The sequence below is a fragment of the Mya arenaria genome, chromosome 14, assembly GCF_026914265.1.
Source record: "Mya arenaria isolate MELC-2E11 chromosome 14, ASM2691426v1".
Classification (NCBI taxonomy): Eukaryota; Metazoa; Mollusca; class Bivalvia; order Myida; family Myidae; genus Mya; species Mya arenaria.
The window spans coordinates 41,862,765-41,876,747 of record NC_069135.1 but is presented as its reverse complement, the minus strand read 5'-3'; the positions used below and the strand labels follow the sequence as shown (position 1 = coordinate 41,876,747).

The 13,983-nt window shown below is 39.6% G+C and overlaps 1 protein-coding gene across 2 annotated transcripts in view; it reads left to right on the top strand.

Annotated features, from left to right (window-relative positions):
* LOC128217156 (heat shock 70 kDa protein 12A-like) overlaps positions 1-13,983 on the top strand; it is a 60,845-nt gene that overhangs the window by 12,467 nt on the left and 34,395 nt on the right. The gene's annotated exons all lie outside the window — the stretch shown is intronic.

The following is a 13,983-nucleotide window of genomic DNA, read 5'->3' as shown; positions in this document are numbered from 1 at the left end:
CGTCCCACTTTTATACCTTTCTGTGTGTAATCTCCAACTCCCTGTTTTTGTCCCCTCATTTTCTCCCATAATCTCTTCAAAAGCCCCTCCAACTATCCCTCATCCTCTCTCTTTGTCTTGCCCGTCTATCTCTAACCTCTCAATCGCTTTCGTGTACCCTTTACATTCATTCTTATCTCTTTCGAATTTAATGAAAACTATTTTTATAAACATAAGGATGCTGTCACCAAAATCTTTTTTAAAGACATTTTTCTACAGATCTAACCAGCATAATGTTGGCATACACTAAATTCTTCAGATCAGACCTGATCATTCTCAAATTTTCAGGTGATTTTCTGCAGTTCCCAAAAGGGGCGCGAAATACTTACAAGAAGATCATGCTGGCGTTGAATGCCAATATATATTGGGTCCTCTACTTCTTTCACCTATTAATTGGTAAATTACTGAAAGGGGAAGCTTAACATTTATTTACATGTCGGATGTAGGTACATAGAAATCGAAAATGACACGGTTAAATGAATGAAAGGTATTTTTATAAGTTGAAGTTAATTCCATTTGATGTAAGTGCTTTACATTCTGTATTGAGAAGAGAAGAAAAGCAACACTGAATTAAAATATTGCTGAATATTTCTTCAGGAAAATTTAGATCGGGTCCAATATCATTCTTCCAAAAAAGATTTATTGGTGCAATTATTTAATTATTTTCAACTCTTTAATAATTATCGATCACGAACACGACTAAATGCAAACAGAAGTGGATTTTTTTTCGAAGACATAACTTGAAGTGTCAATGGTCTCGAACCTTTTAACGTATCGACATACATGCAACGTGTATCTGACAAAAATGCTCAATTCACAGAACTTACACTACGAATTACATTAATCCATTGTTAAGTACCCGGCCTAGTATCTAACAAAATACGCAATTTAAGATGACAACTAAGAGAACGGACAAGATAAGTTTCAACATCGAGCTTCAAATTTGCAGATGCTACGAATATCAAATCTCTGGTAAAGACAGAAGTTTCAAAGCATTGAGTTGACAGTTACCAATCTTATTGCAAAGTTTAATAGATCGTCTCGGTACTTTCCATTATACTATCGATAGAAATGTTGTCAAAATAATTGCCACAACGGCATATGTTGGTATCATTAATGTTTTCAGAAAAAGCGTATTTATATGGACACTAGAGCGAGGTATATTTCTTTGCCTACAAAGATGTAGACAACAACAGTTGTTTATATTCACTAGTGTTTCTCGTAACACGTTTTGGCACAGTGCAAGGAGCGGTAGGATTGTAACTACGATCTCGATGAAATATGTTTGGATAGTTGACTAACTACTATCAGGACCTCACATGAGGTGATCATGAGCATAAAAACTGAAAATGTTATGTAAATTTAATCAAATGAAACATATTTTTGCTTTCTTAGACGAATAGAAAAAAACACACAACCATATCTCTGATTTCATAACTGAACGATTACACAGTTCACACAGAGGATGGTTAAATTGTTGCAAACCACTCTTTGATTACATCATGTTGCAACATTGCTTCCGCACACAAATTTGTAAATTTATTGCCCAACCCCTTATAATTTATATCATTTAACGACGTAACAGAATGTATGTGTTTTGACATTACCAAAACATTATTCCTAATACTTTGGCCACGAGGATCCATTTCATGTTGAATTATTGAAAGAACGAAAACGCCTCCAAATTTTATAAAATAGTATTGTTGGCCAATGGTCATTCAATTACTTGAAATAATGTTCATCAAAAGAAACACAAAGTGCCTGGAATAAATGGAAAAGTTATGGCTTAAAGATACAATCGATTCTACCAAACATTTAACCATGTCTTACTGCCCGTAATAGTGTTTTGATGGTATATATACTTCAAAAGCAACAAGCGAGGGGAGGGAAGGCGAGCAAGACGAATATAGTGTTTGGTGCACAGTTAATTTTCATTGTTAATATGTTTTCAAAGATAAGACATTTTGAGCCGGTTTCAGGATCAATTTCAGACATGAATAGTATATGTTTCACGATATCAGTTTTCTTTTGCGAAGCCGGGTCCATGATGTTATATTACACAGAAATGGTTGACAATTTTATGTATCACATTTTAACAAAAAATGATACATTAAAAGGCAGCCTAGACGATGAACAATCTGGAAGTCAACAGGTCTATGCAGGAAGTTTAGATAATACTATGCATTGCTTATTCTATGACAACATTTAAACATATCCAGATTATGAAATAATCTTTCAGAATCATAGAGTAATGTTTTAAATATATCACAAAATCATCACTTGAAGGCATAAACGTTATGAAATCAAAAGCATGGCAGTAGATTTAAACTTTTAATACAAAAAGTTCACGATACTAGAATCAAGCTTTTTCTAGGTAGTCACGCTTAATATTCAATATAAGAAGCAACCTCGTTTCTTTCCAATCCAGCCCACCATACACTTATTTACGGCACCAGGCACACGTGCAAAATCGGATGTCCATTCCAGACACGTTCATGTCTCGTGCAGATCATATTACAAATCTTTATATAAGTCGCAGTTTTTGCCAATAACACCATTTAAGGGGATATAATGCACTTCCTGCAGCCATTTAACATGTGTTACAATGCAATGGTGGTATTTGGTCGCGATACTGTCGATGATTCCATATCAACACGATCTCAAATAGCGCGGAAGTATGACTACAACAGGACAACTGATGAAGACGTCCCAGATATAAGCGGTTAATAGAGTAAGTTAATTTTTCTCAAGAAAAATACATATCACTTATTACGTTGTACACATGTCTTTTTTGCAGAGGGACGTCAATAAATCTCTCTTTCTTGAGTTTCTTGAGTGTGATTTATTAGTAATAGTTAGAAAACTATAAACAGAAGAAATGATAAAAAAAATTAAAGATGAAAATAGTTCATTAATGTTTTAATGATTTTATATTTAGTGCTTTACCATCTGCTGTATCAAAACGAAATACTCATATAATTATTGTATACTCGGTAAAGCGCTGTTGCGAAAAATCATTGACTGCCAGGGGTTAAAAACTAGAAAAATTCCTAAAAAGATCTCTGTTTCTGGGTGTCATTTTAAGTAATTGATAAACATATAAACCGGAGAAGCGAGGAAACAAATGAAGCTTAATAGTACTTTTGTTGTAAATTGCAAGCTCAGTCATCAATTGTTTTGGGGTAAATACTGTATCCATAATTGCTCAAAGCAGTATAGAATTATCATTCAATATTCAGTAAATCGTTGTTTCGATACTTAATTCTGCAGATCAGACCAGATAATTCTTTAACCTTATTGGGAGTTCCCTGCAACTAGGGTTTTACTGCTGACTGGAAATTTGAAATATATATCAATTGGTTCCTCAATTTATTTGACTCACAAATTGGTCACTTTCTGTTAAAGGTAAATTGAGCATTTATTTCCATGCAGGTTTGATGTAAATATATATTTTTATATAAATATTGATGTAAATGTTAATCAGAAGTGACACGGATATAACTTAAGAGATGTCTTAAACATGTAATTTATCGTAAATTTATTTTATATAGATCCCTTTAATTTTGGTAATAACAAGCGTTGTTGAAAGACAACACTGAATTAAAAGATCCTATATTCTTTCAATTCGATTGATCTGATACAGATTTAATCCAAGAGCACTTTTCCTGAATTTGTGTAGATACGCAAATCAAGTCTGTTGATAGTAATAAAAACCCTTCAAAATAATTTAAAAGAAATGATCTCAAGAGCAACTATTGCACACAAAATAGCCCAACTTCTCCGAGACATTAAATGAATGTTCGACGAGGATTTGCACGATTACGTTTTTACATTCTTTTTGTATCTGGCCAAAGATCCTTGATTAACAATAACAATAACAATACTAATAACGTAAGTGCGAGAACATTATTAAGTTCTGGGCCTAGTTTGTAAGAAAAGATGCATTTTAAATTAGGATGAGAAAAACAGAGCGGATAAGACAAAAAATTGCAGAAATACGTTATTATGTGGACTATGATGCATGGTTTCTTTCTTGAAAACTAAAATAAATACAGTCACAGTTGTTAATATCCACCATTGTTATTCGGATTGACGTATCGCGAAACCCTTTAAAAAACGATAGGAGTATAACTACGTTCGGGATGAAATTTGTTGGAACAGTTAACTCACTGCTATCAGAACCGGATCTTAGGTAACTATGCGCATCAAAACTGAAAATGTTATGTGAAATTAATCAAATGAAACCATAATTTTGCAATCTTATACATATGTCTGAAAACATATGACTAATTTTATAACTGAACGATTTCCCAGCCTACACAGAGGGGTGTAAAATTGTTCCAAAACTATTTTTGTTTATATCATTTGATACAGTGATTCTGCGTACCTATTGGCCAATCTCTTGCATTTTGGATTATTTGGACTTATTATAAATACAGAATGCATTTGTTAAAACTTGACCAAAATAATATATCGTACTTGTTTCTTGGTCCACTTGAGATTTTGAAGTCGGCCATTTGATAATGAGAGAATGGAAATTACAAAACGTAATAACCATCAAAGATATATTAAAGTAACAGTTTTTGTTAATCAGTTACTGAAATATTTTTAGTTAATAAAATAATACTTTTCTAAGTAGCGTAGTTAAATACAAAAATGGCATTTAAATTTAAGGGCATATTCAAAAGAGCAGATGTTCGCCAATGAGGATCACACATCTTTAAAATTGAGGATGCCAGTTCCCCAGGATCATTTACTAGGTGTCTGCCCATGAGGGTCAATTGTTGAACAATGAGGATGCCGTTTCACGAATCTCACAGGACTAGGTGTCTGTCCATGGGTGCCAATTGTTGAACAATGAGGATGCCGTTTCACGAGTCTCGCAGGACTAGGTGTCTATCCATGAGGGCTTATTGCTGAACAATGAGGCTGCCGTTTCACGAATCTTACAAGACTAGGTGTCTGCCCATGAGTGCCAATTGTTGAACAATGAGGATGCCGTTTCACGAATCTCACAGGACTAGGTGTCTACCCATGAGTGCCAATTGTTGAACAATTAGGCTGCCGTTTAACGAATCTCACAATTCTAGGTGTCTGTCCATGAGTGCCAATTGATGAACCATGAGGCTGTCGTTTCGCGAATCTCACAGGACTAGGTGTCTGCCCATATGAGCCAATGAATAAACGAGAAGGCTGCTTCACAGGATCTCACAAACCTAGGTGTCCGGATATTAGAACACTCGTTAAGCATTTAGGCTGCAATTTCACGAATCTCACAGCACTAGGTGTATGTCCTTGAGGGACAATTGTTGGACAATGAGGATGCGGTTTCACTTCACGAACCTCACAATACTAGCTGTCAGCAAATAAGAGCCAAACAAGGAAACTTCCATTGCACAGGATCTCACAAGATGTCCGGATATCAGGGCCAATTGTTAAACAATGAGGTTGCTGTTTTTATGCTTTGGACACGCTTTGTGCTTCCGACCAATCAGTCTTCAGAATGCATTCTGGTTATTCATATGAAAAAAGTGTTAAGTATTTTATGCTTAAATGGCTTGTATCTATCTATAAAATCCAAAAGTATCAACAACAGCTTATACAAATTAAATGGTTTACTACCCATAAGTTGGTTTAAACCAATATTTAAATGATTATTCAAGAGCAACATCGAAGGGGGAAGATAGGCCATCAGGATCAAGTAAATGTTTGTCATGCAGTAAATTATTATGAATTCCTATGTTATGACATTTTAATATAATTTCTTGGAGCAGGTTTCATAAACTGTTTAAGACATAAATAGTTTGCTACATGACTATACATGAAATATATGTTAGAAAAGAGGTAAAATTGAGGGTGTATTCGCAAAATAAGGTGTCTGCCAATGAGGGCATTTCAACAATGCTGAATGCTGAATGATGAACAATGAGACTGCCGTTTAACAGTTTCTTTCAAGACCATGTGTCTGCTCATGAGGGCCAATTTTTGAACAATGAGACTGCAGTTTGTCAGGTTCTCACAAGACTATGTGTCTGCTCATAAGGACCAATGATTCAACAATAAGGCTGCCGTGTAACAGTATCTTTCAAGACTACGTGTCTGCTCACGAGGGCCAATGATTCAACAATGAGACTGCAGTTGGTCAGGTTCTCACAAGTCTATGTGTCTACTCATGATGGCCAATGATTCAACAATGAGACTGCAGTTGGTTGGGTTCTCACAAGACTATGTGTCTGCTCACGAGGGCCAATGATTCAACAACGAGACTGCAGTTGGTCAGGTTCTCACAAGTCTATGTGTCTACTCATGAGGGCCAATGATTCAACAATGAGACTGCAGTTGGTCAGGTTCTCACAAGTCTATGTGTCTACTCATGAGGGCCAATGATTCAGCAATGAGACTGCAGTTGGTCAGGTTCTCACAAGATTATGTGTCTGCTCATGAGGGCCAATGATTTAACAATGAGACTGCCGTTGGTCAGGTTCTCACAAGACTATGTGTCTGCTCATGAGGACCAATGATTCGACAATGAGACTGCAGTTGGTCAGGTTCTCACAAGACTATGTGTCTGCTCATGAAGACCAATGATTCAACAATAAGACTGCAGTTGGTCAGGTTCTCACAAGACCATGTGATTGCTCATGAGGACCAATGATTCAACAATGAGACTGCAGTTGGTCAGGTTCTCACAAGTCTAGGTTTCTGCTCATGAGAACCAAAGATTCAACAATGAGACGGCCGTTTAACAGTATTTTACAGGACAATGTGTCTGCTCATGAGGACCAATGATTCAACAATGAGGCTGCAGTTGGTCAGGTTCTCACAAGACTAGGTTTCTGCTCAAAAGGACCAATGATTCAACAATAAGACTGCCGTTTAACAGTATTTTACAACACTATGTGTCTGCTCATGAGGACCAAAGATTAAACAATGAGACTACCGTTTAACAGTATCTTTCAAGACTATGTGTCTGCTCATAAGGATCAATGATTCAACAATGAGACTGCAGATGGTCAGGTTCTCACAAGACTATGTGTCTGCTCATGAGGACCAATGATTCAACAATGAGACTGCAGTTGGTCAGGTTCTTAAAAGACAATGTGTCTGCTCATGAGGGCCAATGATTCAACAATGAGACGGCAGTTTAACAGTATCTTACAAGACTATGTGTCTGCTCATGAGGACCAATGATTCAACAATGAGACTGCAGTTGGTCAGGTTCTCACAAGACTAGGTGTCTGCTCATGAGGACCAATGATTCAACAATGAGACTGCAGTTGGTCAGGTTCTCACAAGTCCAGGTGTCTGTTCACGAGGACCAATGATTCAACAATGAGACTGCAGTTGGTCAGGTTCTCACAAGACTATGTGTCTGCTCATCAGGACCAATGATTCAACAATGAGACTGCCGTTGGTCAGGTTCTCAAAAGACCATGTGTCTGCTCATGAGGACCAATGATTCGACAATGAGACTGCAGTTGGTCAGGTTCTCACAAGACTATGTGTCTGCTCATGAAGACCAATGATTCAACAATGAGACTGCAGTTGGTCAGGTTCTCACAAGACCATGTGATTGCTCATGAGGACAAATAATTCAACAATGAGACTGCAGGTGGTCAGTTTCTCACAAGTCTAGGTTTCTGCTCATGAGGACCAATTATTTAACAATGAGACTGCCGTTTAACAGTATCTTTCAATACTATGTGTCTGCTCATGAGGGCCAATGAATTAACAATGAGTCTGCAGTTGGTCAGGTTCTCACAAGTCTAGGTGTCTGCTCATGAGGACCAATGATTCAACAATGAGACTGCAGATTAACAGTATCTTTCAAGACTATGTGTCTGCTCATGAGGACCAATGATTCAACAATGAGACTGCAGTTGGTCAGGTTCTCACAAGTCTATGTGTCTGCTCATGAGGACCAATGATTCAACAATGAGACTGCCGTTTAACAGTATCTTTCAAGACTATGTGTCTGCTCATGAGGGCCAATGAATCAACAATGAGTCTGCAGTTTGTCAGGTTCTCACAAGTCTATGTGTCTGCTCATGAGGACCAATGATTCAACAATGAGACTGCCGTTTAACAGTATCTTTCAAGACTATGTGTCTGCTCATGAGGACCATTGATTCAGCAATGAGACTGCAGTTGGTCAGGTTCTCACAAGACTATGTGCCTGCTCATGAGGACCAATGATTCAACAATGAGACTGCCGTTTAAAACTATATGTCAAGACTATGTGTCTAATCATGAGGGCCAATGATTCAACAATGAGACTGCAGTTGGTCAGGTTCTCACAAGACTATGTGTCTGCTCATGAGGACCAATGATTCAACAATGAGACTGCCGTTTAACAGTATCTTTCAAGACTATGTGTCTGCTCATGAGGGCCAATGAATCAACAATGAGACTGCAGTTTGTCAGGTTCTCACAAGTCTAGGTGTCTGCTTATGAGGACCAATGATTCAACAATGCAACTGCCGATTAACAGTATCTTTCAAGACTATGTGTCTGCTCATGAGGACCAATGATTCAACAATGAGACTGCAGTTGGTCAGGTTCTCACAAGACTAGGTTTCTGCTCAAAAGGACCAATGATTCAACAATGAGACTGCCGTTTAACAGTATTTTACAAGACAATGTGTCTGCTCATCAGGACCAAAGATTAACAATGAGACTGCCGTTTAACAGTATCTTTCAAGACTATGTGTCTGCTCATGAGGATCAATGATTCAACAATGAGACTGCAGATGGTCAGGTTCTCACAAGACTATGTGTCTGCTCATGAGGACCAATGATTCAACAATGAGACTGCCGATTAACAGTATCTTTCAAGACTATGTGTCTGCTCATGAGGACCAATGATTCAACAATGAGACTGCAGTTGGTCAGGTTCTCACAAGACTAGGTTTATGCTCAAAAGGACCAATGATTCAACAATGAGACTGCCGTTTAACAGTATTTTACAAGACAATGTGTCTGCTCATGAGGATCAATGATTCAACAATGAGACTGCAGATGGTCAGGTTCTCACAAGACTATGTGTCTGCTCATGTGGACCAATGATTCAACAATGAGACTGCAGTTGGTCAGGTTCTTAAAAGACCATGTGTCTGCTCATGAGGACCAATGATTCAACCATGAGACTGCAGTTGGTCAGGTTCTCACACATCTAGGTGTCTGCTCATGAGTAACAATGATTCAACAATGAGACGGCAGTTTAACAGTATCTCACAAGACTATGTGTCTGCTCATGAGGATCAATGATTCAACAATGAGACTGCCGTTTAAAAGTATCTTTCAAGACTATGTGTCTAATCATGAGGGCCAATGATTCAACAATGAGACTGCAGTTGGTCAGGTTCTCACAAGACAAGGTGTCTGCTCATGAGGACCAATGATTCAACAATGAGACTGCCGTTTAACAGTATCTTTCAAGACTATGTGTCTGCTCATGAGGGCCAATGAATCAACAATGAGACTGCAGTTTGTCAGGTTCTCACAAGTCTAGGTGTCTGCTCATGAGGACCAATGATTCAACAATGAGACTGCCGTTTAACAGTATCTTTCAAGACTATGTGTCTGCTCATGAGGACCATTGATTCAGCAATGAGACTGCAGTTGGTCAGGTTCTCACAAGACTATGTGTCTGCTCATGAGGACCAATGATTCAACAATGAGACTGCCGTTTAAAAGTATCTTTCAAGACTATGTGTCTAATCATGAGGGCCAATGATTCAACAATGAGACTGCAGTTGGTCAGGTTCTCACAAGTCTAGGTGTCTGCTCATGAGGACCAATGATTCAACAATGAGACTGCCGTTTAACAGTATCTTTCAAGACTATGTGTCTGCTCATGAGGAACATTGATTAAGCAATGAGACTGCAGTTGCTCAGGTTCTCACAAGACTATGTGTCTGCTCATGAATACCAATGATTCAACAATGAGACTGCCGTTTAAAAGTATCTTTCAAGACTATGTGTCTAATCATGAGGACCAATGATTCAACAATGAGACTGCAGTTGGTCAGGTTCTCACAAGACTAGGTGTCTGCTCATGAGGGCCAATGATTACACAATGAGGCTGCAGTTGGTCAGGTTCTCACAAGACTATGTGTCTGCTCATGAGGGCCATGATTCAACAATGAGACTGCAGTTGGTCAGGTTCTCACAAGACTATGTGTCTGCTCATGAGGACCAATGATTCAACAATGAGACTGCAGTTGGTCAGGTTCTCACAAGACTATGTGTCTGCTCATGAGGACCAATGATTCAACAATGAGGCTGCAGTTGGTCAGGTTCTCACAAGACTATGTGTCTGCTCATGAGGGCCAATGATTCAACAATGAGACTGCAGTTGGTCAGGTTCTCACAAGTCTATGTGTCTGCTCATGAGGACCAATGATTCAACAATGAGACTGCCGTTTACAGTTTCTTTCAAGACCATGTGTCTGCTCATGAGGACCAATGGTTAAACAATGAGACTGCAGTTGGTCAGGTTCTCACAAGACTATGTGTCTGCTCATGAGGACCAATGATTCAACAATGAGACTGCAGTTGGTCAGGTTCTCACAAGACTATGTGTCTGCTCATGAGGGCCAATGATTCAACAATGAGACTGCAGTTGGTCAGGTTCTCACAAGTCTATGTGTCTGCTCATGAGGACCAATGATTCAACAATGAGACTGCCGTTTAACAGTTTCTTTCAAGACCATGTGTCTGCTCATGAGGACCAATGGTTAAACAATGAGACTGCAGTTGGTCAGGTTCTCACAAGACTAGGTGTCTGCTCATGAGGGCCAATGTTTGAACAATGAGACTGCAGTTGGACAGGTTCTCACAAGACTATGTGTCTGCTCATAAGGACCAATGATTCAACAATGAGCATGCAGTTGGTTAGGTTCTCACAAGATGATGTATCTACTCATGAGGGCCAATGATTCAACAATGAGACTGCAGTTGGTCAGGTTCTCACAAGACTATGTGTCTGCTCATGAGGACCAATGATTCAACAATGAGGCTGCAGTTGGTCAGGTTCTCATAAGACTATGTGTCTGCTCATGAGGACCAATGATTCAACAATGAGGCTGCAGTTGGTCAGGTTCTCACAAGACTATATGTCTGCTCATGAGGACCAATGATTCAACAATGAGGCTGCAGTTGGACAGGTTCTCACAAGACTATGTGTCTGCTCATGAGGACAAATGATTCAACAATGAGGCTGCAGTTGATCAGGTTCTCACAAGACTATGTCTCTGCTCATGAGGGCCAATGATTCAACAATGAGACTGCAGTTGGTCAGGTTCTCACAAGACTATGTGTCTGCTCATGAGGGCCAATGATTCAACAATGAGACTGCAGTTGGTCAGGTTCTCACAAGACTATGTGTCTGCTCATGAGGACCAATGATTCAACAATGAGGCTGCAGTTGGTCAGGTTCTCACAAGACTATGTGTCTGCTCATGAGGGCCAATGATTCAACAATGAGACTGCAGTTGGTCAGGTTCTCACAAGTCTAGGTGTCTGCTCATGAGGACCAATGATTCAACAATGAGACGGCCGTTTAACAGTATCTTACAGGAGTATGTGTCTGCTCATGAGGACCAATGATTCAACAATGAGACTGCAGTTGGTCAGGTTCTCACAAGACTAGGTGTCTGCTCATGAGGACCAATGATTCAACAATGAGACTGCCGTTTAACAGTATCTTTCAAGACTATGTGTCTGCTCATGAGGACCAATGATTCAGCAATGAGACTGCAGTTGGTCAGGTTCTCACAAGACTATGTGTCTGCTCATGAGGACCAATGATTCAACAATGAGACTGCCGTTTAAAAGTATCTTTCAAGACTATGTGTCTAATCATGAGGGCCAATGATTCAACAATGAGAATGCAGTTGGTCAGGTTCTCACAAGACTAGGTGTCTGCTCATGAGGGCCAATGATTAAACAATGAGGCTGCAGTTGGTCAGGTTCTCACAAGACTATGTGTCTGCTCATGAGGACCAATGATTCAACAATGAGGCTGCAGTTGGTCAGGTTCTCACAAGACTATGTGTCTGCTCATGAGGGCCATGATTCAACAATGAGACTGCAGTTGGTCAGGTTCTCACAAGACTATGTGTCTGCTCATGAGGACCAATGATTCAACAATGAGACTGCAGTTGGTCAGGTTCTCACAAGACTATGTGTCTGCTCATGAGGACCAATGATTCAACAATGAGACTGCAGTTGGTCAGGTTCTCACAAGACTATGTGTCTGCTCATGAGGACCAATGATTCAACAATGAGGCTGCAGTTGGTCAGGTTCTCACAAGACTACTTGTCTGCTCATGAGGGCCAATAATTCAACAATGAGACTGCAGTTGGTCAGGTTCTCACAAGTCTAGGTGTCTGCTCATAAGGACCAATGATTCAACAATGAGACTGCCGTTTACAGTTTCTTTCAAGACCATGTGTCTGCTCATGAGGACCAATGGTTAAACAATGAGACTGCAGTTGGTCAGGTTCTCACAAGACTAGGTGTCTGCTCATGAGGGCCAATGTTTGAACAATGAGACTGCAGTTGGTCAGGTTCTCACAAGACTATGTGTCTGCTCATAAGGACCAATGATTCAACAATGAGACTGCCGTTTAACAGTATCTTTCAAGACTACGTGTCTGCTCACGAGGTCCAATGATTCAACAACGAGACTGCAGTTGGTCAGGTTCTCACAAGTCTATGTGTCTACTCATGAGGGCCAATGATTCAGCAATGAGACTGCAGTTGGTCAGGTTCTCACAAGATGATGTATCTACTCATGAGGGCCAATGATTCAACAATGAGACTGCAGTTGGTCAGGTTCTCACAAGACTATGTGTCTGCTCATGAGGACCAATGATTCAACAATGAGGCTGCAGTTGGTCAGGTTCTCATAAGACTATGTGTCTGCTCATGAGGACCAATGATTCAACAATGAGACTGCAGATTAACAGTATCTTTCAAGACTATGTGTCTGCTCATGAGGACCAATGATTCAACAATGAGACTGCAGTTGGTCAGGTTCTCACAAGTCTATGTGTCTGCTCATGAGGACCAATGATTCAACAATGAGACTGCCGTTTACAGTTTCTTTCAAGACTATGTGTCTGCTCATGAGGGCCAATGAATCAACAATGAGACTGCAGCTTGTCAGGTTCTCACAAGTCTTGGTGTCTGCTCATGAGGACCAATGATTCAACAATGAGACTGCCGATTAACAGTATCTTTCAAGACTATGTGTCTGCTCATGAGGACCAATGATTCAACAATGAGACTGCAGTTGGTCAGGTTCTCACAAGACTATGTGTCTGCTCATGAGGACCAATGATTCAACAATGAGACTGCCGTTTAAAAGTATCTTTCAAGACTATGTGTCTAATCATGAGGGCCAATGATTCAACAATGAGACTGCAGTTGGTCAGGTTCTCACAAGACTAGGTGTCTGCTCATGAGGACCAATGATTAAACAATGAGACTGCCGTTTAACAGTATCTTTAAGACTATGTGTCTGCTCATGAGGGCCAATGAATCAACAATGAGTCTGCAGTTGGTCAGGTTCTCACAAGACTATGTGTCTGCTCATGAGGACCAATGATTCAACAATGAGACTGCAGTTGGTCAGGTTCTCACAAGACTATGTGTCTGCTCATGAGGACCAATGATTCAACAATGAGACTGCCGTTTAAAAGTATCTTTCAAGACTATGTGTCTAATCATGAGGCCAATGATTCAATAATGAGACTGCAGTTGGTCAGGTTCTCACAAGACTAGGTGTCTGCTCATGAGGACCAATGATTCAACAATGAGACTGCCGTTAAACAGTATCTTTCAAGACTATGTGTCTGCTCATAAGGGCCAATGAATCAACATGAGACTGCAGCTTGTCAGGTTCTCACAAGTCTAGGTGTCTGCTCATGAGGACC